Below are 25,517 nucleotides of genomic sequence, written 5' to 3' on the forward strand. Positions count from 1 at the left end.
CACTAGGATGGCTTCATTTTTAAAGAATTTTGTTTTTGCTTTGTTTTAATTGAAGTGTGACATTCAGACAGAAGAGTGCATGTCATAAGAACAGAGCTCTGTGGGTTTTAACCAAGTGGCTGGTCTGAATGATGATATGCATAGGCTCACATATGTAAAGCCTTGGTGCCCCTTTGGTGGAGCTCTTTGGCTGTGAACCCTTTATGAACCAGACCGTTGCTGGAGGAAGACAGGCACCATGGGTGGCCTTTGAGAGTCTGGAGACTCACTCTACTCCCAGCTCCTTCCCTCTGCTTCTTGCTTGATGGTGAAGATGTGATCTCTCAGTTTTCTGGTTGGCAGCTAGCCACCAAGCCTCCTCTGCTATTACGAATGCTCCCCTGGAACTGTAAGACAAAGCAAACTTTTTATTCCAGAAGTTGCTTTTGGTTATGCTACTTTATCACAACAACAGAAAAGTGACTGCCATGCCACCTATGTAATCAGCACTCAAAGAGGTGGCTAACCCTACAGCTGTGGTCCTCACTCTCCCTAACACTGCCACCATTTAATACAGTTCTTCATGCTGTGATGACCCCTGGCCATAATGATTTTCATTGCTACATCATAACTGCAATTTTGCTACTGCTGTGAGTCGTAATGTAGATATCTGATGTGCAGAATATCTGATACTCGACCCCTATGAAAGGGTTGTTCAACTCCAAAGAGGTTGTGGCTCATAGGTTGAGAATCACTGCTCTAGAACCAGTGTCTTAGAAATAAATACCTGTGTTGGTGTTGGTTAGTTTCTGTACATTTGACACAAACTAGAGTCAGCTGGGATGAAGGAACTTCATTTGATGAATTGCCCCTATCAGATTGGTCTGTAGGTAAATCTGCCTGGCATCTTATTGATTAATAATTAATGTGGGAGGGCCCAGCCCACTGTGGGTGGTGCCACTCCTGGGCAGATGGTCTTGGGTGTATAAGAAAACAAGTTGAACAAGTCTGTGAGTAGTGTACCATGGTCTCTGCTTCTGTACCTGCCTTCAGGTTCCTACCCGGGCATCCTTCAGTGATGGACCTGTAAGCAAGATAACCCCTTTCCTCCTCCAAGTTGCATTTGGTCAGTGTCTATTAGAGCAACAGAAAGCAAACCAGACCAGCACTTGCTTATGTTCCCTTTTGGTGGTCATCCCCCTGCTGACCCCAAGTCACTATTATCTCCATTTCCGTATCTGTATGTTAATTTTTGCCTGTATTTATTCATGTATAAAGGCCTATGCTGCATATGTATTGACTTTACTCCTTTCAGCCCACCATTACATTTATAAATTATGTTGTTTTGTGTAATAGTAGCCTGTTTGTTTTCCTTGTTGTTTTGCTGTTTGACTACACTATGAGTTTTATTACCACAAATGGTGGTGACAATTCATGATTTATAGGTTTTTTTCCCCCAGTTTGGACTATTACAAAAAAGAGCTACTGGGAGCTGGAGAGATGGTGCAGTGGTTAAGAGTACTGGCTACTCTTCCAAAAGACCCGGGCTTGATTCCCAGCACCCACATAGTGGCTCACGAATATCTGCTACACAAATTCCAGGGGATCTGAAGCCTTCTTCTGGCCTCCAGAACACATGTGCGACTACTCATATATACAATGCAGACACAATACCCATATTCATAAAAAAATCAAAGTGTGATGCTACACTTGATGGCTAATATTTCATTTATGACTTCTCTCTTTTTTGTTTTTGTTTTTTGGTTTTTTGAGACAGGGTTTCTCTGTGTAGCTTTGGAACCTATCCTGGCACTCGCTTTGGAGACCAGGCTGGCCTCGAACCCACAGAGATCCTCCTGTCTCTGCCTCCCGAGTGCTGGCATTAAAGGCGTGCACCACCAATGCCCGGCTTAACGTCTCATTTTTTGTTAGTGAGAGAGACTGACTGTATTTTCTTTTTTTGTGATGTTTTTGCCAAGTTTTTGTAACAGTGTTGCACTGACCTCAAAAATTTTTGGAATTTTCTCCATCTTTCTGTACTCTAGTTGACTTAGTAGAAGATTAGTAATTTTCCTGATAGAAAGAACTTTAAAAATGTGCTATAGAATCCATCTGTGCCTGTGATTTTCTTTGTGGGCAAACTATTTTTGTTTGTGAATGTAGGGCAATTCAAATTTCTGTTTCCCCCCTTTCCCCACTTTGATACAGCTGTGTATGTCTAGGAATCTGTCTGTTCTTGGCATGAAGTTGTTTATAATTTCCCCTTGTCACATTTTTAATGGGAAAGGATCTTAATTGGTCCTTTCCATTTCTGTCTTCATAGTAGTATTTGTTCTCTCTCTTTCTTGCTCCAGTATTAACAGGAATTTGTTAATTACATCAGTTTTTTTTTAAAGAACCAATATTTGGCTTTTTGCTGTTTTCTGACAGCTACTTTTTCATAGATTTCTAACTTTTCTTTCTGTTGTGATTATAATTTTCTGTTTTCCCCTGTTTGCTTATGACCTTTCATATGGATCATTGGCTTTTAGATTTTCTTTTTAAACTTAAAAAATTACTATAGTGTGCATGCATGTTTGAGTGTGTGTGTGTGTGTGTGTGTGTGTGTGTGTGAGTGAATGCATGCCAAGTGCACGAACAACTTTTAGGAGTCAGTTACCTCTTTCCACTGTGTGTAAAACTCACAATTTCAGGTTTAGCAAGTGCTTTTATTTTCTGAGCCATTGTGCTGCCCATTACAATTTTTTACACTATTTTTTACTCTGTGTGTGTGCGCGCGCGCGCGGAGTTAATGGTTACTTTGTTCCTAGTTCAATTCCATAAAGCTGTTACTTTATATTACTCCATTGAGCTGGTATTTGTTGAAACTCACCTAAATATCATCCATTTTTAAAATGTCTGCATTTTCTTGAAAACATGCTTGCTTCAGTTGTTAGATGTAATTTCTATGTAAGTTTAACTCAGTCATATTTATTAATGATGTTTTTCATTCTCTTGTATTCTGACACACACAGGCATACACACTGTATTCTACATGAATGTATACATATACAAGTATTTTTGTTTGTTTTTTTGATTGGTCGCAGAGGTCTACCAATTCTTCCATTCTCCTATCAATATTATTTGTGATATTCTTTTTGGAATTAAGTTATTTGGAATTGTTGTCCCTTCCTAATCATTGACCCTTTATATCATGAAACATCTTGTTTTATCTCTTAGGCTGGAAGTCTGGCTTAGGGGCAGTGTTGGTCTAACAATCTTGAGGATTGCATTGCAGGAGAGCAAAGTATCCATAGATTTGTGGTGCCAGAGACGCGTAAGTACACCCCCTTTTAAAAACTTTTCCTTGTGTTTTACAACTACTGACTTTTCCGTTTAAGTCCTCTACTTTTAAGTCCTCTGTTTCCTTAAGATGTGCTTTGTGCCCAGCATGCCAGTGTTTTTCAGTTACTTAGAAGATTTAGTGCTTTTATACTTTTAATGATGACTTAAATATTTGGGTCATTTTATGTCTCTGTTATTCAGCTCCCCCTTCTTTGTGATTTATTCTAATTATCCTTGTATTTATTGTCAAGTACACATTATTTTATTATTTTTTATAGTTCCTCTAGGGTCTGTGTGCAAACTAATATCATTCCACCTCCATGGCAACTCAATGGAAGTTGGATGTGCTACTTGCCCTGTTTGTTCTTTTGTGTAAATGTTGTTTTACTTCTACCCAGGGTTGAAACATTGTGACATGGCATTATTATTTTAGTTTCCATTTCCATTTTCCCTGGTTTTTATTCTTGTCATTTCTCTCAGAATCTTCCTGCATTTCAGAGTCTCTCTCTGGGATTCTGTTGCCCTGTGCTTCAGTTTATTAGCAACAGACCCTCTCAGAGTCTTTTGAAATACATCATTTATTTATTGTCTGGAATGTCTTCATTCAGTGTTCATTCTTGAAGAATACTTCACAGAGCATGAAATTCTAGGTTTATAGGAATTTATTTCTCTTTTATTTAAAGAAGATAGTCCACTGAGTTGCTCACATAATCTCTGATACAGTCAGCAGGGGACCTTCTTTCTTTGAAGGTAATGAATTGTTTTCTGACTATTTGGAGAGTTTTACTCTGCCTTTGGGTTTTGGTGTTTGGCTAGATGTCTTCAATGAGTTTTACTATGCATACAGGCTAGAGGGCAACCCCAGATGCCATTCCCCAGGGGCTGTCTTTTTTTGTGACAGTCTCTTAGCTGAAACCTTACTAGCAGGCTAGGTTGGCTGGCCAGGGAGCTCCAGGAATTTCCTGTCTCTGCCTCCGCAATGCTGGGATTGCAAGGGTGCCCCACGCCTTTTTTTATTTGTTTAAGCATAGGTTCTGGGGATTGAACTTGCATTTTCATGCTTGCAAGGCAAGCACTGTACTGACTGAGCCATCTTCCCAGCCCTAGGGCGTTTTCTTTTTGTTGTTGTTGTTTTTTGTTTTTTTTTTTTTTTTTTTTGTGTGTGTGTGTGTGTGTGTGTGTGTTTTAATACAAATCTCTTGATCTGCATTGTACATCTTGTGTTTTGATACATTTTTGGTTTTTGGAAAAATCCCAAATTCAAATGCTACTTCTTCCTCTATGCTTCGTTTCTCTGTTTATTTTTGGAACTCCTGTTATATTTAAAATTAAACCTTTTGCTGCATTAAATATGTCTGAAACTTTAAAAATGTATTTTCTCTCTTTTTTCTCTCCATCCGTGCTTTGGCAAAGTTCATGCTTAGAACAAATCCTGTCACTCTAACCTCACTTTCTCCCTTACCAGACACACTGCTGACTATACTCAATGTTTCTTTCTAGGTAAAAACTCCTTGCCCATAGCCCTCTGGTGAGGGGAGCAGCCCAGCTACTCTTTGTCCAGAGGAAGCCCAGCTCTCTGTGATTTGGAACAGGATAGTGTATGAGGACTGTCCAGCCAGCAACAAAGGCCAACACAGCAAACTCTAAATTAGGTACCAAGTTGGCAGGTTCAGAATAGCAATTAGCTAGGCTTTGTACAAGTGAGTTTGCCCAAATGGGTGTGGTCAGCACCACAGGTACATAGTAAGATCTCTCACTACAACAGATACATAAGAACCATGTTGTTTCTATTTGCACAGCTAAGGTAGCTGGAGGCTGTCTGCTATGAATACCACAGGCATTACAGTTAAACACTTGTCAGACACTCCCCACCCCTGTGCATCTCTAAGCCACATGTCTATTTCCAACAAGGATATCTGCTGCTGAACCTCTCTTTGATTCAGCTCTAAAACAGGCAAGAATAGAAAAAGAACTAGAAGTTTTAAAAGTAGGAAATTAAGTTGAAAGACCCCCGCCCTTAGCTTTCTCTTTTAAGTTTTCCCGCATGCAGCTGGCAATACATCCTCTCCTGCACCCCCTGACCCTTGATACCCACAGCTGCCGGCACTTCCCCGCCGCCGCGCAAGGCCGGCCCCGGCCCCCGCCGGACCGCTCCGTCCCAAGGTCTCCGCCCCCAAGGTCAGCCACCTGGGCGCGGAGGGAGGAATCAAGTCTGTTGTACCAGACACCAGACCTTGAGAATATGCTGATCTGGAATGGCTCTGTGCCTCATTTGAACCATCAAATAGAATCCCTGCTCCTAGCTTGCGCCTTTTTCCCTATATAAGGACGCCTTTCCCTTGGGGCGGGCGCGCTTAGCCACACAGAAGCTAAGTCGCCCCAGGTACCTGCGTCTCCAATAAAGCCTCTTGTTTTTTACATCCAGTTCGTGGCCTCGCTGATTCCTGGGTGTGTGGGTCTCCCTCTACGAAAGTATCCCTTCGGGGTCTTTCATTTGGGGGCTCGGTCCGGGATCGAGACCCGCCCAGGGACCACCGACCCACGTCTGGGAGGTAAGTGTTGTGCGGATCCGCTGTTTTGTCTTGTCTGGTCTGAGTCTGTCTTGTGAATTGCGCTGGCGTTTGTAGTATACAGCTGTGTACATTTGTAGGCGGATCCGAGGAGGGACTGACGGGTCCGAACTCCCGGCCGCGGCTCCAGGAGACGTCCTGGTAGCGTTTGGAGCCTCAGTGGGCTCATTTGTTTTCTGGCTAGGGTAGATGCCTTAGCGTTTGGAGCCTCAGTGGGCTCATTTGTTTTCTGGAATCTTACTTTCAGACTCTCTGTCGAAACCGCGCTGCGAAAGCCTGTTCTGTGTTGTTTGGTCTTTGTTTTGTAGTTGATGTGCATAAACGCAAATGGATTACTCTTTGTTCCTCAGAATGGCCAGCCTTTGACGTGGGCTGGCCGCGGGATGATACCTTTAACCCCCAAACTATATTTCAGGTAAAAGACACCCCAAGGGCCCCCCTTCCTTTCCCCCTCTAACCGCCCGCCGCCGCCCCCGCCAGAGGCAGAAGCGGCCGCCGCCGCCTAGGTCCCCTTAACCTCGGAGGAGAAACAGCTGCCCAATGAAATTGATGCAGCTTGCCCTCTTAAAAGACCTGAATGGGATTTTACCACTGAAGCAGGTAGGACGTCTCTATCACCGGGTGTTCGCAGCGGGTCTGGGGGGGGGGGCCGCTTTTCTAGAGAGACTAAAAGAAATATATAGGATGTATACTCCCTATGATCCGGAAGATCCAGGGCAGGCCACCAGCGACCTGGACAGGGATCAATGTGCTTTTTGCTATACTTCATGAAAAGGGGACTTTGACAAAATTTTTATATTGACTAAAAAAATAAAAAAAAAATTGTAGGAAACTTAAAAAAAAAAAAAAGAAAGCTTGTCTAAGAATGTCTAAGAGAGTCAGAGAAATGAACTAAAAGGTTATAGAAAATTAAAGCAAGCAAGTCATAGCAGAAAAGATTGTTATAAAAGGTTATAGAGGGTTAAAGCAAGTTGTTGGAGGTCACAGAAAGTTATGGAGGGTCAAAGCAAGTTGTAAAAGGTCAGAGGAAAATTGTTAAAAGTCAGAAAAAAGGTTATTATAAGTCAGAGAAAAATGTAAACTGTGCTATGGTTTCTCATGTCTAAAATTTTAACCATATTAAGCTAATTCTGTTTTATATATACTTGTTTTAAAATGTTCATATGACTTGACTGGTCGCCATTTTGCTAAAATTAAAAAAGGAATACTTAAACCGCCATCTTGACTAAAGATGACCGCATGGAAATTAGAGGTACCATCTTAGAAACAAGTTTTTCAATTGAGATTTACAATGTTAATGCTTCTATATATTACAGAAAGACCTTAAGGGAATTTAAATTTCTTTTTAAAACCAGTTTTTTTATGTTTGTTTTTATTAATGTTTGTACTTAAAGAGCTTCAATTTAAAATTATTTTTGAGCAAAGCCTGACAATGTAAAGTTTTTATTTTATAAAAGATGCTGATCTATTATAAGATATTACAGTTTATATTTTAGAAATAAGTTTAGGATGTTGATAACACACACCTTTAAGCTCAGGATGTTGGTAGCACACGCCTTAAGTTTAGAACATTGGGGATACACGCCTTTAATCCCACCACTCGGGAGTAAGAGGCAGATGGATCTTTATGAGTTCAAGGCCTGTCTGGTCCGGCAGATCGAATTCCAGGACAGGCTCCAAAGTCACAGAAAAACCCTGCCTAAGAAAGAAGTTAAGCTACTGTTTAAGGAATATAAGGTAGCTCTATGCAGTTTTAAGTTCAGCTGTGCTGTTTCAAACATCTTACTAAGTTAAAACCAGTTACAGTCAGACTAAAAATTATTTACAGAAATAAGACCTTACCTAGCCACCTGTATACTTAATGTGTGCTTAAGGCAAGTAATTAAAACAGACAAACAGACCTCTAATGCTTCAGAGATCTTCAGAATATGGCATTTAAATTGTTATCTTTAAAGTTTATAATGTCAGACAGACTGCCAGATCCTGACAATGACCCGAAGATTACAGGCACCTCAGTTCCTGCACCTGGACCAATGAGCAGATGCTCAGATATGAAACCTGCCGCCTGCCAGAACCTGGCCGAGACTGTGGACAAAGCTGCTGGACGCTGGAAAATTGATTGTACCCCTTTGCCTAGACAAAACAAGGTCAGTCTTTTCCATGTCCCTCTTCCACAGAGAGAAAATAAAACCTCTCACAGATAGGCCTGGCGAAGATTGTTGTTCTTTGAGACAGCTGCCTCCAACGGTAATGGAGAAACTTGGGTTTGGCTAACTGTATATGGACCTACTTCTAACTGGCTTCTGTCACTTTTTAGTAGATTCGGATAAAATATACCCTTCTCAGATCTCTGAAATATTACTGGTTGTCAGCTTGACAGCATCAGACAGTTAGATCCACTATAGACTAGTCAGTATGTTAGCTGATAAAATAATGACTATCTACTGTTCAGGCACAAGCTCAAGGTTTTTAAGTTTATTTTGGTTGTCATCTAAGTACAAACTTAAAGGGCTTTTCATCAGGCCAAAGGCACCCCTGTCCAATCCATACCTAGCTCTCTGGACAGAAGAAAAATGTACATGCTTATAGCCCAAATCTGTAGTTTTTGCTAGGACTCAAAGTTATAAATGTGTTCTTGCTGTTTGAACAGATATCCAGATATCTGCTTTTTCTGCACTGTGGGCTTCTATAAATAAGTTTTAACCTCTGTTCCTAGTTTAAATATGTCTTAAACAGGTTTCTGCTTCTGACAGACATCTGAGTACCAGTTGCTGACTTCAGACTGTTCTAAGTAGACTGCGAACCCTAGACTTGCTATGGATGTGAACTAGTCTGCTGATATGGACACCCCCTATCTCTGCAACAGTGTCTGCTAACCAGAAGCCCCTGATGGATTCCCCGTTGCCTAAATTCCTTTTTGTTTTTGACTAGCATTTCAACCTTCTGGGGTCCTTAACTTCGTCCCAAAGTCAGCAGGAAGCAGTTTAGAAAAGAATTTCGCCGTCCATTCTCCCTGGTTGAAATGCTAAGTCAAAGGGAACTTCCTTGCGAGGGGATGCCAGTACCTATCACTCCCTGATGGGGACACTAGAGACTGGGTCCTCCTACTCCCCCTAGCATACCCCTAGGCCATATGGGCTCACACCTTTTAAAAAAAAAAAAAAAAAAACTTATAAAGACCAGAGGGACCATCCTACCATTCCCCATTCCTACCAGATCGGGGACACTGTCTGGGTCCGGCGTCACCAGACCTCAGCGCCTACCAGTTGTAAAACTGCCATGCAGCACAAGCTCACATTGTCTGAGGTCTCAGGAAAGGGGCTATGCATAGGCAGTACTGGTTTGACCCCCTGCGTCTCTACCACTGTTCTCAACACCACCATTGACTTTCGTATATTGACAGAACTTTGGCCCAGAGTCACGTATCACCAACCTAAATATGTTTATAGGGTACTAGAGAAGTCAACCCGACATCAGAGGGAGCCAATGTCCTTAACTGTGGCCCTATTATTCGGGGGAATAACTATGGGAGGTATAGCAGCTGGCATAGGAACTGGTACGGTTGCCTTACAGGAAACTAGTCATTTCAAACTTCTACAGCAAGCCATGCATACCGATATCCAGGCCCTAGAAGAGTCAATAAGCGCACTTGAGAAATCCTTAACATCACTCTCTGAGGTAGTCCTGCAGAACAGACGAGGGTTAGATTTATTATTTTTAATAGTTAGAGACAGCATGGCCAAGCTTAGAGAAAGACTTAACCAGAGACCTCTGAATGAAAGATTCCATTCAGTTACAAGAGAAATGGGGGAATGAAAGACCCCCGCCCTTAGCTTTCTCTTTTAAGTTTTCCCGCATGCAGCTGGCGAATACATCCTCTCCTGCACCCCCTGACCCTTGATACCCACAGCTGCCGGCACTTCCCCGCCGCCGCGCAAGGCCGGCCCCGGCCCCCGCCGGACCGCTCCGTCCCAAGGTCTCCGCCCCCAAGGTCAGCCACCTGGGCGCGGAGGGAGGAATCAAGTCTGTTGTACCAGACACCAGACCTTGAGAATATGCTGATCTGGAATGGCTCTGTGCCTCATTTGAACCATCAAATAGAATCCCTGCTCCTAGCTTGCGCCTTTTTCCCTATATAAGGACGCCTTTCCCTTGGGGCGGGCGCGCTTAGCCACACAGAAGCTAAGTCGCCCCAGGTACCTGCGTCTCCAATAAAGCCTCTTGTTTTTTACATCCAGTTCGTGGCCTCGCTGATTCCTGGGTGTGTGGGTCTCCCTCTACGAAAGTATCCCTTCGGGGTCTTTCAAAGTCTTGGAAAGGTGACTACTCAGAGTTGGGATTTCATTCACACTTAACTGCTGCTAAGCACTGGGGGATTTCATAGGCTCTCACACCAGTTTTTAGGAATGTTGTGGAAATAAACTGATAGAGCTGTGTGGCAAGGAGTCAACTGGTGACGAGGGCACTTGGAAAACATGACCTCTCAGGAAAAGATTTTGAAATAGTTGACCTTGGGAAGACAAGATCGAGGCAGAGAGAATCAAACTAGCCTGTTTGGTCTGATGGAGAACTGTGGTGTGGAATGGGGCTAATCCCTAGGCTTATCCCTCTCAGGCTGGGAAGTACAGCCAGGGCCAAAAGAAGGATGTGAGAAGACAGAGAGGGAGAGCCAGGGTGACAGCAGAGTTCATTGTCACTGGGGGCTTTCAGCCAAAGGCTGGACCACATGCTGACAATGCTGGATCACATCTTGAATACTTGATCTGTGTGTCTACCAAGCCACTGAGTTACAGCAACACAAGAAATGCACTGTTTCTCATTTAGCAGTCAAAAAGAAGGATAGAGAAATGCAAAGAATTGCCTGTTACCACACAGGTGGTAAGTAGGCAAACCCTAGTTCAGGGCCACCAGTCTGTTTCAAGATCGCTGACTCAGCCGATGGTTTGAGTAACCATTAGTTTCCTGAGGTTGTGTGGAGGAGGGTAGGATCAATAGGGTTTACATTATTATACACTTTGCGGTGGTTCAGTGGCACTTTCTTCAACATCCAATCTTTAAGTTACCAACAAAAGTTACTGAAAAAAAAGCCTACCTATCGTTTCAAAACAGAAAACTGTTGGATATTCACATGTGTAGTAAAGTACAAACAGGTTGGTAGACAATGGCAGAGATCCCAGCCAGACACTCCTGGGGTTTTGGCATAAAACTAAGCCTATAAATACCAGATGTATTATGTCTTACAAAACAAATAGCAGCACTCTAAAGTATTGTGGCTTTGTTTTTTCTTCTTCTTCTAAGCAGAACAAGTAGTTGATCTTGTGTTATTTTAATATATTGTAGAAAATTATTTGATTTAGCAGTTTGCATTTATACCACTGAGTTACAAATTATTTCATAGCAGTCACAGGACATGCTTGAAGTCTGCAGCTGGGTGCATATGTATTTTGTGCATATATTTCCTTTAAATATAAAAACTAGATGAAATATGCATGGAAGTAATGTGTGTGCAAGAGATAAGTACAGAGATTGGACATATGCCTTTGTTATGAGGAAGGAAGACACACAGACTGAGAGTTTAACAAATTACAAATGCCAAGGAAGAAAGCAATGTGTCTGTGTTTGAAAAGACCATGCTATTTACTTGACAAGCTGTGCCAGGGTGAAGTTACAGCTGTGGCCCTGCTTTGGATCATTTAAACAGGCTTTTCTTGATGTCACTGACACTTGGGTCGCATCTACTGAGCTTTACCATTAGTAAATAATAATTATCATATAGAGAAGCTGACCTGCAAGCAGGGCCTGTGTTCATACTACACAACACTGTCAGACTCACTGGAAGAAAAGCATTGTGCCTTATAACTTAAAATCATGGTGTTATTTGCAAAGACAAGCATGTATTTGTGTGTGTATTAATAAAAATATGGACTTTATGATCTTTTAAATACTTCTATATTCTTCACATCTGAACACATCTTATAGCAGATCCTTTATAATCTACCATCCTTATGTTCATCTACCTCAGGAAACATGGGGCAGGAAGAGTCTGAGTTTGGCCTAATCATCTTTGCCTACTAGCTATGTTCTTTGGCTGAGACTATTAGTATGGTTGTTATTTTACAAATGAAAGGAAATCATGAATGCAAAGGTACTCTGTCACACCAAAGGCAGACCCAAGGGTTTAGTTTTTCTAGCTTGATGTTTGATGGAAAATCAAAAGATCTATATACTCTCTTTAAGTACAGCTAGACTTCAGGCCCATGGTATTGTAAGCAGTCAGAGATGACTGACTATTCTTAAGTACAGCTGGACTTCAGGTGTAGACCCATGGAATCCATGATATTGTAACCAGTCAGAGATGACTGACCATCTGTAAGTACAGTCAGTCTTCAGGTGTTACCATAAATCTTTCTGCCAAAAGTCGCCTGAGCCCCACCGCCACATGTGAGCTTTAGGCCAGCCGCCCGACTGAGTGAGGTAGGCCCAAATGAATACACAGAAACTTGTATTAGGTTCAAAGCTGCTTGGCCAATGACTAGGATTCTCATCTGCTAGCTCAGTCTTAATAATCATAAATCTATATATTTTATAAGACTTATCAGACGCCTTATTGGCGTCCCTCCTTGCTGGTGGATCACATTGTGCCGCTGGAGCAGGAACGGAGGGGAAAAGAGGCCCTTCCTGTTTCTCCTTCACTTAAATATGAGTCTCCTTGCTATGTCACTTCCTGCCTGGATCACCACTTCTCTACTACATTTCCCAGAATCCTCTTTGATTCCTAGTCACATCTAACTTGCTGTCTCATTGGCCAAACAGTATTTTATTTAACAATCAATAAGATAAACATACACAGTACATTCCCCATCATCTCCTCTTTTCTGTCTAAATAAAAGAAGGATAACTTATCTTTTATAATAACTGAAGAAAACTACAACCATAGCTATCTGTCTTCAACTCTATCAAAGACCAGAGAAGGATAATATATAAACTCTAGAATTGACAGAGACATCTCACTACCTGGACAGTCACCCAAAGTTCCTCTGTAACGTTGGGGCATCCATCTTCAGCCTATAGGCCAGTGTGTCTGGCAACTTCTCCATTTCAACAGGAACCCCTCAGTACTGTCTTGTTTTGTAAGTTCAGCAGTCACTTTTTTGTGGGTCCTGCATGTCCAGTTTATACAGCAACAAACAGTCCAGGAAAGAGCAGTTTCTTGCCCAAATGGCTATTCTTGCCTTGTTGAAAGCAAACTCCATAACGAGTTTCTTCGATGCCCATCCTCCTTTCTGACGTAATTGGTGTACCAGGAGCAGTTGTGTCTCACTGCCAAGATAAACCCTAAACCATTTAAATGCCATATTTCTGTAGGTCTTTGAAAGGTGTGAAGGATACCCAACCATCTCAAATACATCTCTGTAAATCTAGAAAACCTAACTAACCTAATTATAAGTTCTGACTATCATAGGTAAAAGATCTGTATAAACACAATACCTAAACAAGAGGAGCAAATACATATCACATATCACAAAATTGACCTTAAAGTTGTATCAATAAATGAAAATCTATACCAATGCAAAGTATTCATTCCTATATCCTATTCCCCTTTTCTTTCTTTAAAAAGAGATTGACTATGCTCATTATCATTTATAACTAACCTCATTTAAATGAAAACAAACATTTATAAACAATATTTGGGAATATGGGCATCGTTCTTTCTAAACTGCTTCCTGCTGATTGGGGACGATGTTCATATACCATAGGGATCATGATAAAACATAGAAACCTGACCAAGTCCTTGTTTTTGTAGTCTGTAAGGCTGTATCATCTCAGCTTCAGGGGGTCTTGCTTGATCAAACCATATTAGTCTGGAAGCCTGCCCCAGTCACATCCTCCAACAAGGCCACACCTCCTACTTCTTCCCAAACAGTTCAACCAACTGGAGACCAATTATTCCAACATGTGAGCCTATGGAAGCCATTCTCATTTAGCTCCCCCACAGTTGCCTTTCTTTTTATCTCCCTTTGGTTCCATCCTGGCCCCCAGGTTATGAGATGGTGCCAGTCATGTTCAGAATGGGTTTTTTTCTCTTGGTTAATCCTGTCTGAAAATGCCCACACAGACATAGTCATTTACTCTCCTAGGGATTTTTTTCGATCCAGTCTCATTGATAACTAAGGTTAATCATCTTAGTCATGTTTGTTCTGGTGAAACTCTCCATGGTTATTATTGTAATTGCTCTAGTGATATAAGAAATGCTAGGGGCAAATTGCTTGTAGTATGTGTTTTGTGGGGTAGATGGGATTCTCTATTGATATTGTAGCTGACATCTCAACACAGGAAAGGCATTAGCAAGAGGAAAGCATAGCAGGTCTGCTTTCACAGGAGACATGAATGTTCTGACTGAAGACATAAAGACACAGAAATCTCTTTGTGTTTATGTTTATATTTGATTAAATATAGACAACCATGTATAAATATGACTAGTCGACAGGAGTGAAGCATCATGCTAACAGACAGAGTGGAAAATGCAGCAAGTCCTGTCTGTCCAGATTCTTCTTGGCCTCTCTGTCCAGGAACCTCCGCTTGGGGTGTGGAGCTGGAAGCCTTCTGAAATGAGAGGCAACGTGATTTATTTCCTATCAGGCGAGAGATTACAGAATTTCCTTCTGACCTGTGCCACACAGCCAGCCAGGAAGGAGACTCACAGTTTTAGGTCTGTGTCTTACTTTGGGGGCCAGGATTCTAGTTTTGGTCATCTGCCTTAGGGAAGAGAAATTTTAGTGTCTATGTGTCAGATTATCAACAGCAGATGTAGAGAGACAGAAGGTGGAAAGAAAGAGCAGCTTGGTCTGACTTTAGTCCGGATCATGTTTATTCCCAGAGGGAGCATTTTTGTCACTGACAGGATGCCGACAGGGGAAGATGGGAGGCAACCCATTATAGTGGTAGAAATGACTTCTACAGTCCATGAGGGAAACTGGGAAATGTAGTCTTTCAGCAGGAAATTATCACTATGGCTTCCCTTGGGAGGAAAGAAGGTTGGAGGGCAAGGCTTCTGCTGCCTGGATACATGCGCCCCTGGCATTTACTTTGGGGTGTTTTGTTTATTTGTTTGTTTGTTTTTTGCTTCAATAACAAAGAAAAAGGAGAGACTACAACTGTGGGTGTGTTTGAAATATAATATCTGTCTGCACTTCCCATTATCATTATGTATAAATCTGGAGTAAGAAAGGACCTGGCAATTGTTTTAAGTTGTGATTTTTGTCTCTTTGGCTCTAGGCCCTACTGGAGTAGGCAGGGTATCAAAGGTTGGATGGAACCTCTGAAGCCATTTACTGCCTAAGCTTCTCTCAAGTCACACAGGGCCCTAGGGGAGGGGGTGGGGTGGGCCCAGGGTCCTGTGGGAAAATGGTCTCTCGAGTTTCTTTTCAAGATGTAACTAAACTTTCCGATTGCTTGGCTATAGCAAATTAATCGGGTTTGATTTCTTTTATTCCTATGTAAAAGGAATGCCATTTCCTTTACAGTCTTTGGGAGGGACAATTTTAGTTGTCCCTTGGGGTGGAAAACTGGATCAAATTTGAAAGGTACAGTACTATACTATGCTTTCACAGGTGTTTGGGAAATCTTTGAGGTCTGAAAACTCCAAGACAAGGAGACGCTGTTACCCAAGTGGCAGGTTCTCATGGAAGCAGGTGCAGAGTTGGGGCTGGGGAGAGAAGGCCTGCTGTTTGGTCTTGGAGTAGACAGTTGCTTGGTGTTACTCACCAGGAGTGCCTCTTTAATTCACTCTGTGACTTTAAAGAAAAACATCCTCAGGCTTTAACTTCACAGCAAATTATCAGTGTTGTTTGTTCTTTGTATGCATCTTTACAGATTTGGATTACAATAATTCCTCCCATTTGTATGAGGTTTTCCCATTTTTAAAGAACCTTATGCTTTAATCCTCACAATAAACACTCGTATGAGGGTTCAGATGGCTCCTAAACTCACAATGACTTAATACCTCTGCTTGTATGACCTTAATTATAAAAGTGACTATCCTGGTGTTGGCCAAATCCTATTTTAGTGTCTGACTACCTGACTCTCGTAGGTGATGAGAAATAGAGAGCTTCTTTGATGTCAGTTCTAGGAGTAAGAAGAAAAAACTTTAGGTCCCTGGATGCAGGCGAAAGTGAAGCCAATCCACATACCTCCTACTCTGGAACAACCTGGAAAGGGCTGGTGTGCATCCCTGCTGAAGATATGCTGTCTTTTGACATCAGAGGGCTTCCTTCCAAGAGCACCTGTGGGGTCACTTTTGGAAGATAGCTGGCAAAATAGAGATGGTTTGGGAAGAAACCATGAGAACCATTAGCATTCCACCAAATAATTTGCCATCAAAATAATGTGTCTGCTAAAAATGAAGCATACTATGTTGGAGAATATTATTTTAACTAGGTACAGACATCTTTGTTTATGCTGTGGAATATTTAACTATGTGAAGGTGTGTTGCATTTATTTATGCTGTATTTGTTTAATTATGTAAAGATGTGTTATTATTTCACCTTGCCTGCCTATGGCACCTGATTGTCTAATAAAAAGCTGAATAGCTAATAGCTAGGCAGGAGAGGGATAAGTGGGGCTGACAGACAGACAGAGAGGATAAGTAGGAGGAGAAATCTAGGTTGAAGAGAGAACAAGGAAGAAGAGAATGAGGAAGAAAGAGAGGGACAAACCATGGACCCAGAAGCCAGGTAGCCACCAGCCAGTCAGACACAAGAAGCAGGAAAGTAGGACAGAGAGAGAGAGAGAGAGAGAGAGAGAGAGAGAGAGAGAGAGAGAGAGAGAGAGAGAGAGAGAGAAAGTTATGAAGGAAGGAAGGAAAGTAAAAATCCCTAAGGCAAAATATAGATAAAGAGAAACAGATTAAAATAAGAGCTAAGGTAAGGACAAACATAAGTGATAGTAGTCTCCATGTCACTATGTCAGAGCTGGTTGGCAGCATGAAAGAAAGCCTGGTAACAGCACTATGTGCTATAGGCTTGTGTCTTAGTTAGTGTTTCTATTGCTATGAAGAGACACCATGACCACATCAACTCTTACAAAGAAAAACATTTAATTGAGGTGGTGGCTTACAGTTTCAGAGGTTCAGTCCATTGTTATCATGGCAGGGGGCATGGTGGCATACAAGCAGACATGGTGCTGGAGGAGTAGCTGAGAGTCCTACATCTTACAGACAACAGGAAGTCTACTGAGACACTGGGCGGCATCCTGAGCATAGGAAACTTCAAAGCCTGCCGGCACAGTGACATACTTCCTCCAACAAGGCCACACATCCTAACAGTGCCTATGAGATTATGGGGCCAATTACATTCAAACTACCACATTTTGCAACATGAATAAATCAAGAGCAGAGGTGGGGAGAGGATTAGGAGTACCAAGAGTGGAGAAAAAAAGAAACTACATCCATTGATGGGGTTTCAGCTTCCAGGGAAAGTTTTCTTTACTGCATCTACAATGGTGTTTCTTTTGATCATGGTTTGAAAATGTTTAGCACACTGAAGCATTTATTTGCTCCATCGAGATTTATTAGGAAAAACAAAAACAGAACAATTTAATTAGAATACCTTTGGATTGGCATTTTTACAAGCCTTAGCCAGTTGGTAAGGAAACACCCCCACAAGGGTTCCACACAACACTGGCCTTTTCCTTATAAACTTTGAAGATCATTGTAAGGAATTCCCCCCATGACTGATCTACATTTGGTAGTATAGAATTTGTCTTCAGGAACATTAGCTTCAATTTAGCCTTATAGGTAATAAAGCTTTAATTTATGGAGGCTCACCTTGTAACTACTGTGAGGAATAAGTTAGCTCCTACATGCCTATGATGTTAGTACCAGTCTACAGGTGAAGAATAGATCACAATGCAACAGAAAGGTTTGCTGTCCTGAAGGAGGCAGCTGAGGCCACACGATGCTGAATTTAACTCCCCTTCTCTCTCTAACCTGAACAACACATACTTCTCTCTGATCATTGAACAAATGCCCCATAACAACTGATGAGCCTAAACTTGATATCATGGCACATTCATGAACATTAACTGGTGAGTGACATACTATATTGGCTATTGAGTTTTATTGATGCTTAAGTACAGTTGAAGTCTACACATAAAGACAGTTTGGAGCAAGGGGAGCACTCCGTTGTTCTCTGAAGCCATCATTTCCTTCCTGCTTTCAGCTTGTGTCTAATCTGCTCACCCAGAACCCAGCCTTTCCTACCTGCTTTAGGTGCACATTCTCCATTTTCCCTCCTCCCCCACTTCCAACCTTCCTCTACCTAGATGCAGGGAAAGTTTTCTTTCTCTGCCCTTTATAACCATGTCTCAAAACAAACAAAACAAAAAACCCCAACCAAACAACACACACACACACACACACACACACACCCCAAAAACAAACAAACAAAAGAAACCCAAGAAACTAAAGAGAATGAAGACTCCGGGACAAGAAGTGTGGGTATGGTGGTCAATTGCTGTCGCAGTGACATAATGCCTGAACACAGAGAACTCTAGGGAGGAGGGAGGCAGTGTGGCTCACGGTTCGGAGGTTTCAGTCCTTGGATACTGGGCTCCATTGCTCTGGGATGAGGAGGACAGCGTGGTGGACAGCATGTGATGGAGCACATGACAGAATGAGCATGGGGCCCCAGTGCTGTATCCCCAAAGGACATGCACCAGTGTCCTACTTCCTCCAAGTAGGTCCCATCTCTGAGAAGTTCCACCCACCAATGATGACATCAACTCATAAATTCATCAATGGCTCCATCCATTGATGAGATCAGAATCCTTGCTCTCTAGTCATTGCTCAAAAGACTGTCAGCTGGCAACCAAGCCTCTAACTCATGAGTCTTTTTTTGTGGGACTTTTTGTATACAAACCACAACTCCAGGGAAGATGGAGGGAATTCTAACACAGCCTGCGAAGTACTAGATCCTATGAGATTAAAGTTGATTTATTAGTTTTAATAGCCCCTGCTGTTCCTTTTATTGTCCTTCCTGTGGTGGTTTGAGTAAGAATTAGGCCATAGACTCATCCATTTGGATCCTATGTTACCAGGGAGTGACACTATTTGAGAATAAATTGAAGACCTTGTTGGAATAGGTATCACCTTGTTGGAGGAAGTGTGCCACTAGGGGGTGGGCTTAGAGGTTTCAAAAGCCCAATCCAGTCTCTCTTGCTCTGCCTGCTGCCTGAGGATCTTTCTGAAATTAGCCTAATTCACCCAATATGATTTATATTCAGCTGTGGCCATTTTTCTATAAGCAACATAATTTATTCTTCTTTGTGGCTGAAATACAACTCCATTGTGTTTACACATCACATTTCTCTGTCCATTTTTCTGTTGTTGGACACTAGATTAGTTCCCTGATTTAGCCAACTGTGACTGGAGGTGCAATGAACCTGTTGTGCAAACATCTCTGTGACCGGCTGCCTCAGAGTCCTTCAGGGAAATACCTAGGAGTGAGGGAGCGAGTTCATAGGAAGGAGTGTCTGATTGTAGTTTTTCGGGAAGCTCCATTCTGACTTTCATAGTGGCTCAGTGACTAGTTTGCATCCCCACCAGCAGTGTATAAGGGGTCCTTTCCCCACATCCTCACCAGCATTTGCTCTCTTACTGGCTGCCTTTTTGACTGAGGTAAAATAGAAGGTGGTTTCGATTTGCATTTTTCTGATGGCTACTGAGGTTGAACATTCTTGTCATGTGTTTGTTAGCCATTTGTATTTCATCTTCTGACAAATATCTGTTCATTCTGTTAGCGCACTGTTGATTGGCTTGTTTGGTTTCTTGTTGTTTAGTTTTTCTGTGCTCTTTGTATATTCTGGATTTTAATCCTCTGTCATTATTTAGTCAGCAAAGATTTTTCTCCATTCTTCAGGCTGTCTCTTCACTTGATTAACCGTTTCTTTGGTGATACAAAAGCTTTTTAGTTTCAGCAGGCCCCATTTGCCGATTGTTGGTATTACTTTCTAACTAAGCATTGGAGCCCCATTGAGAAAGTCCTTGCCTATGCCTATACTTGGAAGTATTTTTCATTTATTCTCTATCAATTTCAGAGTTTCAAGTCCTACTTTAATATATTTGATCCATTTGGAGATGGTTTTTGTGCAGGATGAGAGATAGAGATTTTATTCTTCTCCACCTGGATATCTACTTTCCCAGAACCATTTGTTGAAATGTCTGTCTTTTCTCCCATCTGCATTTTTATATCTTGGTAAAAAATCATGTGACTATAGTTGTATGGGTTGTATTCCATTGGTCTATATGTTTTGTTCTAGTACCATGCTGTTTTTGTTGCTATGGCTTTGTAGTATAGCTTAAAATCAAGTATGATGATACATCTAGCAGTATTCTTTTTGCTCTGAGATGCTGTGGCTACTATCCCAGGGTCTTTTGTGCTTCCGTGTAAATTTTGTGATGATGATGATGATGATGATGATGATGATGATGATGATGATTTTGGTTTTTCGAGACAGAGTTTCTTTGTGTAGCTCTGGCTGTCCTGGAACCTTCTCTGTAGACCAGCCTAGCCTTGAACTCACAGAGATCCAACTGCATCTGCCTCCCAAGTGCTGGTATTAAAGTTGTGCACCACCACCCGGCATGATTATTTTTTATATTTCTATGAATATTGGTATTGGGATTTTGATTGAGATTGCCTTGTGTTTCCTTTTTCTTTTTAGTATGAATGCATGTATGTATGCTTGTGTGTGCAGGTGCATGTGAACATGTATGCGGGTATGTATAGAGGCTAGGGAGCATCTCTGGTATTATTCTTCTGGAGTTCTACCTTGGGCCTCTGTAGGTTCACCAGTTTGCCTATGCTGCATGGCAAGGGACCTGAGGGACCCCAGTCTCTGCCTCTGCAGCCCTGGGATTACAAGATGGTGTCACCTGGGGCTTTTTATGTGGGTGGTGGGGATCAAACATGGGTCCTTAGGCCTGAACGGCAAGCACTTTACCTACTGCGCTGTGGCCCCAGACTGTTCATTGGGATTGCACAGAATCAGGAGATTACTTTTGATAAGGGATATTCTTACAATATTAATTCTTCCAATCTGCTTTTTAATCCTTTGAAATACATTACTATGATAATAAAGAAACTTCAAAGGTCAAACATTAATACAAGCAGAACCCAGGAGATGAGCATGTACTTGAGGAAGCTTTTGCTGGAGAACACTTGTCTCAGTGAACACAATGGTCAAGATGGACACCAAGTCAGGGGTGACAGGGACGCATCTGCCCGAAGCTGAGTCTGCTGAGGATGGCAAACTTTGTGCAGGGATGAACACAAATGACCTTGTGCTTTTCCTTCATCCTGAAAACAATTACAAGAGAATTGCCTGTCCAAGAGTGAACAGGAAAGCTCCAAGGGGATTTTTAGCTAGCCAACTCCCTCCATCTTGCAGTCCAAATTTATGCTACAAGGACCCAGGGGTCCAAAAAGCTCAAGTCAAGAGATACATTTAAAGTAAACTTTAATTTGTAGTTTCCAGGAAAGTATCGGAACAAATGCAAGTATGTTCTGGGGGCGCCATTTTCAACAGAAGATTCCACGACTAACCATTGATAAATTCTAAAGAAACAAGAGCACATGGTCAAATCTGAAAACACGAAAGTGTCAGGAGCCAGCCCTGGTCAGATATAAAAGTCTCCTTTACAGAAGGCCTGGCGATTTCCATGCTAAACCGCCAATTTAGTCAAGCACCCCACCCCTTAGGTTAGTATTCGAGATAACCACAGGAAAGTTAGGGGACACCTGCTCAGGCCTGAGGGCATTTAACACCCATTCCTCCCTCCTCCCTTACTTCCTTTTTCTTTACTTCCTCCTTTCTCTTTAAAAAATCCCTTGTTTATAATCAATAAAATTAGACCTTGACAAGGACACTGCTTGGTCTCGCTTTTCTTTCTCACCCATTTATTTTCAGGCTCAGACCCCCTCGGACCCACAAATTACCAGAACCCCGCGGGCCGGGGCACAAAAGGAAATAAGGTGCCACGGAATGAGGAGGCACCAAATATAAAGTGTATGCTAACTATGCTGAAAAAAATAAGTGAAAATTGAAAATATCCAGAAAGCATGACCAGAAGGTTTGACAGACACAAGAAAAAAAAAAAAAAGCCTAGAAGTTTAAGGTATCATATGTGAATTTAAACACATAACAAGATGCTAGAGGTGTCTCATAGGTTAAGAGCACAGTCTGCCCTTCCAGAAGAACTGGGTTTGATTTCCAGCACCCACATGGCAGCTCACAACCATCTCTAACTCAGTTCTAGGGAATCTGCTATTCTCTTCTGGCCTCCACGGCTACCAGGCACAGAAGTGGTGGACAATCATGCATGCCAACAAAACATCCATGCACATTAAAACAAGCAAACAAGCAAACAAACAAACAAACAGTAAGAGCACACGAATGGGCTTAGCATCAGGATAACTGTGATGGGATTGGAGGATAGACTGGGAAGGACAGATCCAAGAAAATGTCCAGAATGCAGCCCCAGAAGATGGAAAATATGAACAAGATTTTATGCAACCTGAGATATTGTGAGAACCATCTAATTGCAGTTCTATCAGATGGGGAAGAGGGAAGAAGGCAAGCAGTAATTCAAGGGATAACTGAAACAACAAACAAACAAACAAAACAAAGGAAGGAAAGCTTTGAAGGTGTGTTCATATAGGAGTTTGGTGCCAAAGGGATCTGATGCCCTCTTCTGGCCTCTGCTGGTATCAGGTTTGCACATGGTGCAGACACACACACACACACACACACACACACACACACACACACACACACAGTGTATAATTTCTTAACAAAAAAGAAAAATATGAAAAAGTGGAGATTATAATAGACATACAAGTAGATGAGAACAGAGCAAAACAAAATATGGAAGATTTAAAACCCACTAAAACAAACCACAAAAAAATGAGGGGGTGGAGCCAATGTTAAAAATATCAAAAGTTTAAGCAGCTAGAGATAGATTGCAGCTCAGCTCTGAAGGAGTCAGAAAAAAAATTGGGACAAGACTGAGAAGAGGAGGAGGAGGAGGAGGAAGAGGAGGAGGAGGAAGAGGAGAAGGAGAAGAAGAAGAAGAAGAAGAAGAAGAAGAAGAAGAAGAAGAAGAAGAAGAAGAAGAAGAAGAAGAAGGGCAACCTCTATACTTTGTAGACAACTTCAAAAAAGTTGGTATTTCTAAAATAATACTGGACTAAATAGTGTCTAAAGCCAAAATTGTTCTGAGATAGGGAGCCATTTTCCTGAAGGCAAGTCAGTGTTTTGGGAAGACAGGAGAGGGCCCTCAATGCAGACAAACCTGGATGAAGCTGACAAACCAGTGAAAGGACAGCTTAGAAGAGCTGAAGTGACAAGAACACTGCCTCTCACCACAGGAGATGATTATACACCCTTTTCAGCTAACATGCAGGCTTTTTGAAAATATGCCCACATTTCTAAGATTATAAAGCCACCCACAGTAATTTTAGAGATTGAAATTACATAGACCAGAATTTCTGATCACTGTGCAATTAAACTGGAAATTACTAAAAAAGAGTGATGGTAACTCTGTATGGGGTAGCACTGTCCTCTCTAAATAACCTAGGGTCAAAGAAAAACATGATGGAGTTAGAAAACACTAGAAACCTGACAACAAAAGCATCATAAATGAAAATGTATCTGATGAAGCTAAAGTAAGATTTATTGAGAAGTTATAGCCTCAAATATTATTAGAAAACTAGAAGGCTAATAACTGATGAGCTAAGAAGTTAGAATGAGAATGAAATAGAAATAAAGATAGAAGGCAAATGGAAACAGAGGCAAGAATGAGCAGGGTATGTGACTTGCTCTGGAAACCCTTTTATTTATATGTGTTAGGACACACAAAAGGCCGTCACAGCCATGCTGTACACATTAAAATGTTAATACAATGGGTTATGGATAGTCTAGAAACCAGATAAATTTCTGAAAAAAATATCTAAATTTTCTCAGGAGGAAGTAGGAAATTATAGCAACAACAAAGAAAATGAGATTAAAACTGTCCCACTAGGTAAATTCCAGGGGCTGAAAAGATGGCTTAGCCGTTGAGAGTTTATGCTGTTTGCTCTTGGCAAGCACCTTGGTTGTTTCTGAGCACTTGCTGAGGCAGCTCACAATTGCAACTCCTGCTCCAGGATTTGATACTCTCTTCTGTCCTCTGTCGGTGCTGCCGGTAGACAGACCCACAGGCATGTGTGCATACACACACCCACCCACCCACCACCCACACACACACAGTTTAAAAAATTTTCTATCATACAAGACAAACATGTAATATATACTTGTATGAAAATAAAAACAATCAGAAAGCAAGCAAAAAGTTCACTATTTATAATCTCCATTCAATACATTAATAATAAAATGTATTTTACTAAAACATGTCAAGAAGTACTTTGTTGCAGGGACACTTTGTTGGCCATTGGTTTTCAGTGAGGAGGTCGCTGGGTGTCTAGTTTGTCATCTTCTAGCGATGGGCGCCACTGTCCCTAACTGACCAAAGTTGACCTGCAGGGTTCCTTTTCCCGTCTTCCTCCCCTTTTATCCCACATGCTCACTTCCCTAGACAGTTTTGTTCATCCCACCTGTTTTAGTATTTTCTACCAATTATCTCCTGAAGTAGACACTTCTGTATTAGTGTCTTACGAGTGCTAAAACAACTTTAGCAAGTGTTTGCTCATTTAAAACCATCTACATTTATTTTTTTGTGGTTCTGGAGGTTAAAACTCTGAAATTAGGCCCACTGGGGTAAAGCTGAGGTTAGAGCAGGGTCGATTTCCCTGGAGGCTGACCTTTCCTCCTCCCTATTCCTCAATGCTCCCTGCTTTCCTCGGGTATGCTCTCTTCCTTGTGTCACTCCACCCCATGTTTCTCTGTCACTGCACTGTCTATACTTATAACTCCTTCTACCTTTCTTGATAAAGACCCTTTGACACTTAGATTCTACAAGACCATCTATCTCAAGATCTCAAGTTTAGCCGGGTGTTGGTGGTGCACGCCTTTAATCCCAGCACTTGGGAGGCAAAGGCAGGTGGATCTCTGTGAGTACAAGACCAGCCTGGTCTACAAGAGCTAGTTCCAGGACAACCTCCAAAGCTACACAGAGAAACCCTGTCTTGAAAAACCAAAAAAAAAAAAAAAAAAAAAGATCTCAAGTTTGAAATTGAAGCTCAGTGGTAGAGTGTTTGCCTCACATGTACAAGGCCCTGCAGCACTACAAAAAAATTACACAATAAAAACATAAGTAAAAACTGAACCATAGTTGGCCTTCCACATCTGTGGGTCTCGCTTCTGTCCACATCAGTGATGTGTCACTCAGCTTTCTGTCTCTATGACAAAATACCCAAGAAAATCGTCTTCAAGGAGGAAGCAGGATTTGGGCTCATGGTTTCAGCCTTCGATCACTTGGCTTCATGGTTTCTGGGACTGTGGTGAGGCAGAGGATCATGCTAGGAACATGAGGTAGAGCAAAACTGTCAGTGCATAGTGTCCAGGAGAGAGAGGGAGGGAGGAGAGAGGGAGAAAGAGAGAAAGGGAGAGAAGGTGGAGCTTCCAGGGACCTACTTCTAACTAAGCATT

At 41.8% G+C, this 25,517-nt stretch overlaps 1 long non-coding RNA gene across 1 annotated transcript; it reads left to right on the forward strand.

Annotated features, from left to right (window-relative positions):
• Nucleotides 1-5,808: 5,808 nt before the first annotated feature.
• Nucleotides 5,809-9,042, forward strand: LOC118239675. The gene is made up of 2 exons (XR_004772454.1): nt 5,809-5,855; nt 8,627-9,042. It is a non-coding gene; the product is annotated as an uncharacterized LOC118239675 (long non-coding RNA).
• The last annotated feature ends 16,475 nt before the right edge of the window (nt 9,043-25,517 follow it).

Source organism: Cricetulus griseus (assembly GCF_003668045.3).
Source record: "Cricetulus griseus strain 17A/GY chromosome 1 unlocalized genomic scaffold, alternate assembly CriGri-PICRH-1.0 chr1_1, whole genome shotgun sequence".
Lineage (NCBI taxonomy): Eukaryota > Metazoa > Chordata > Mammalia > Rodentia > Cricetidae > Cricetulus > Cricetulus griseus.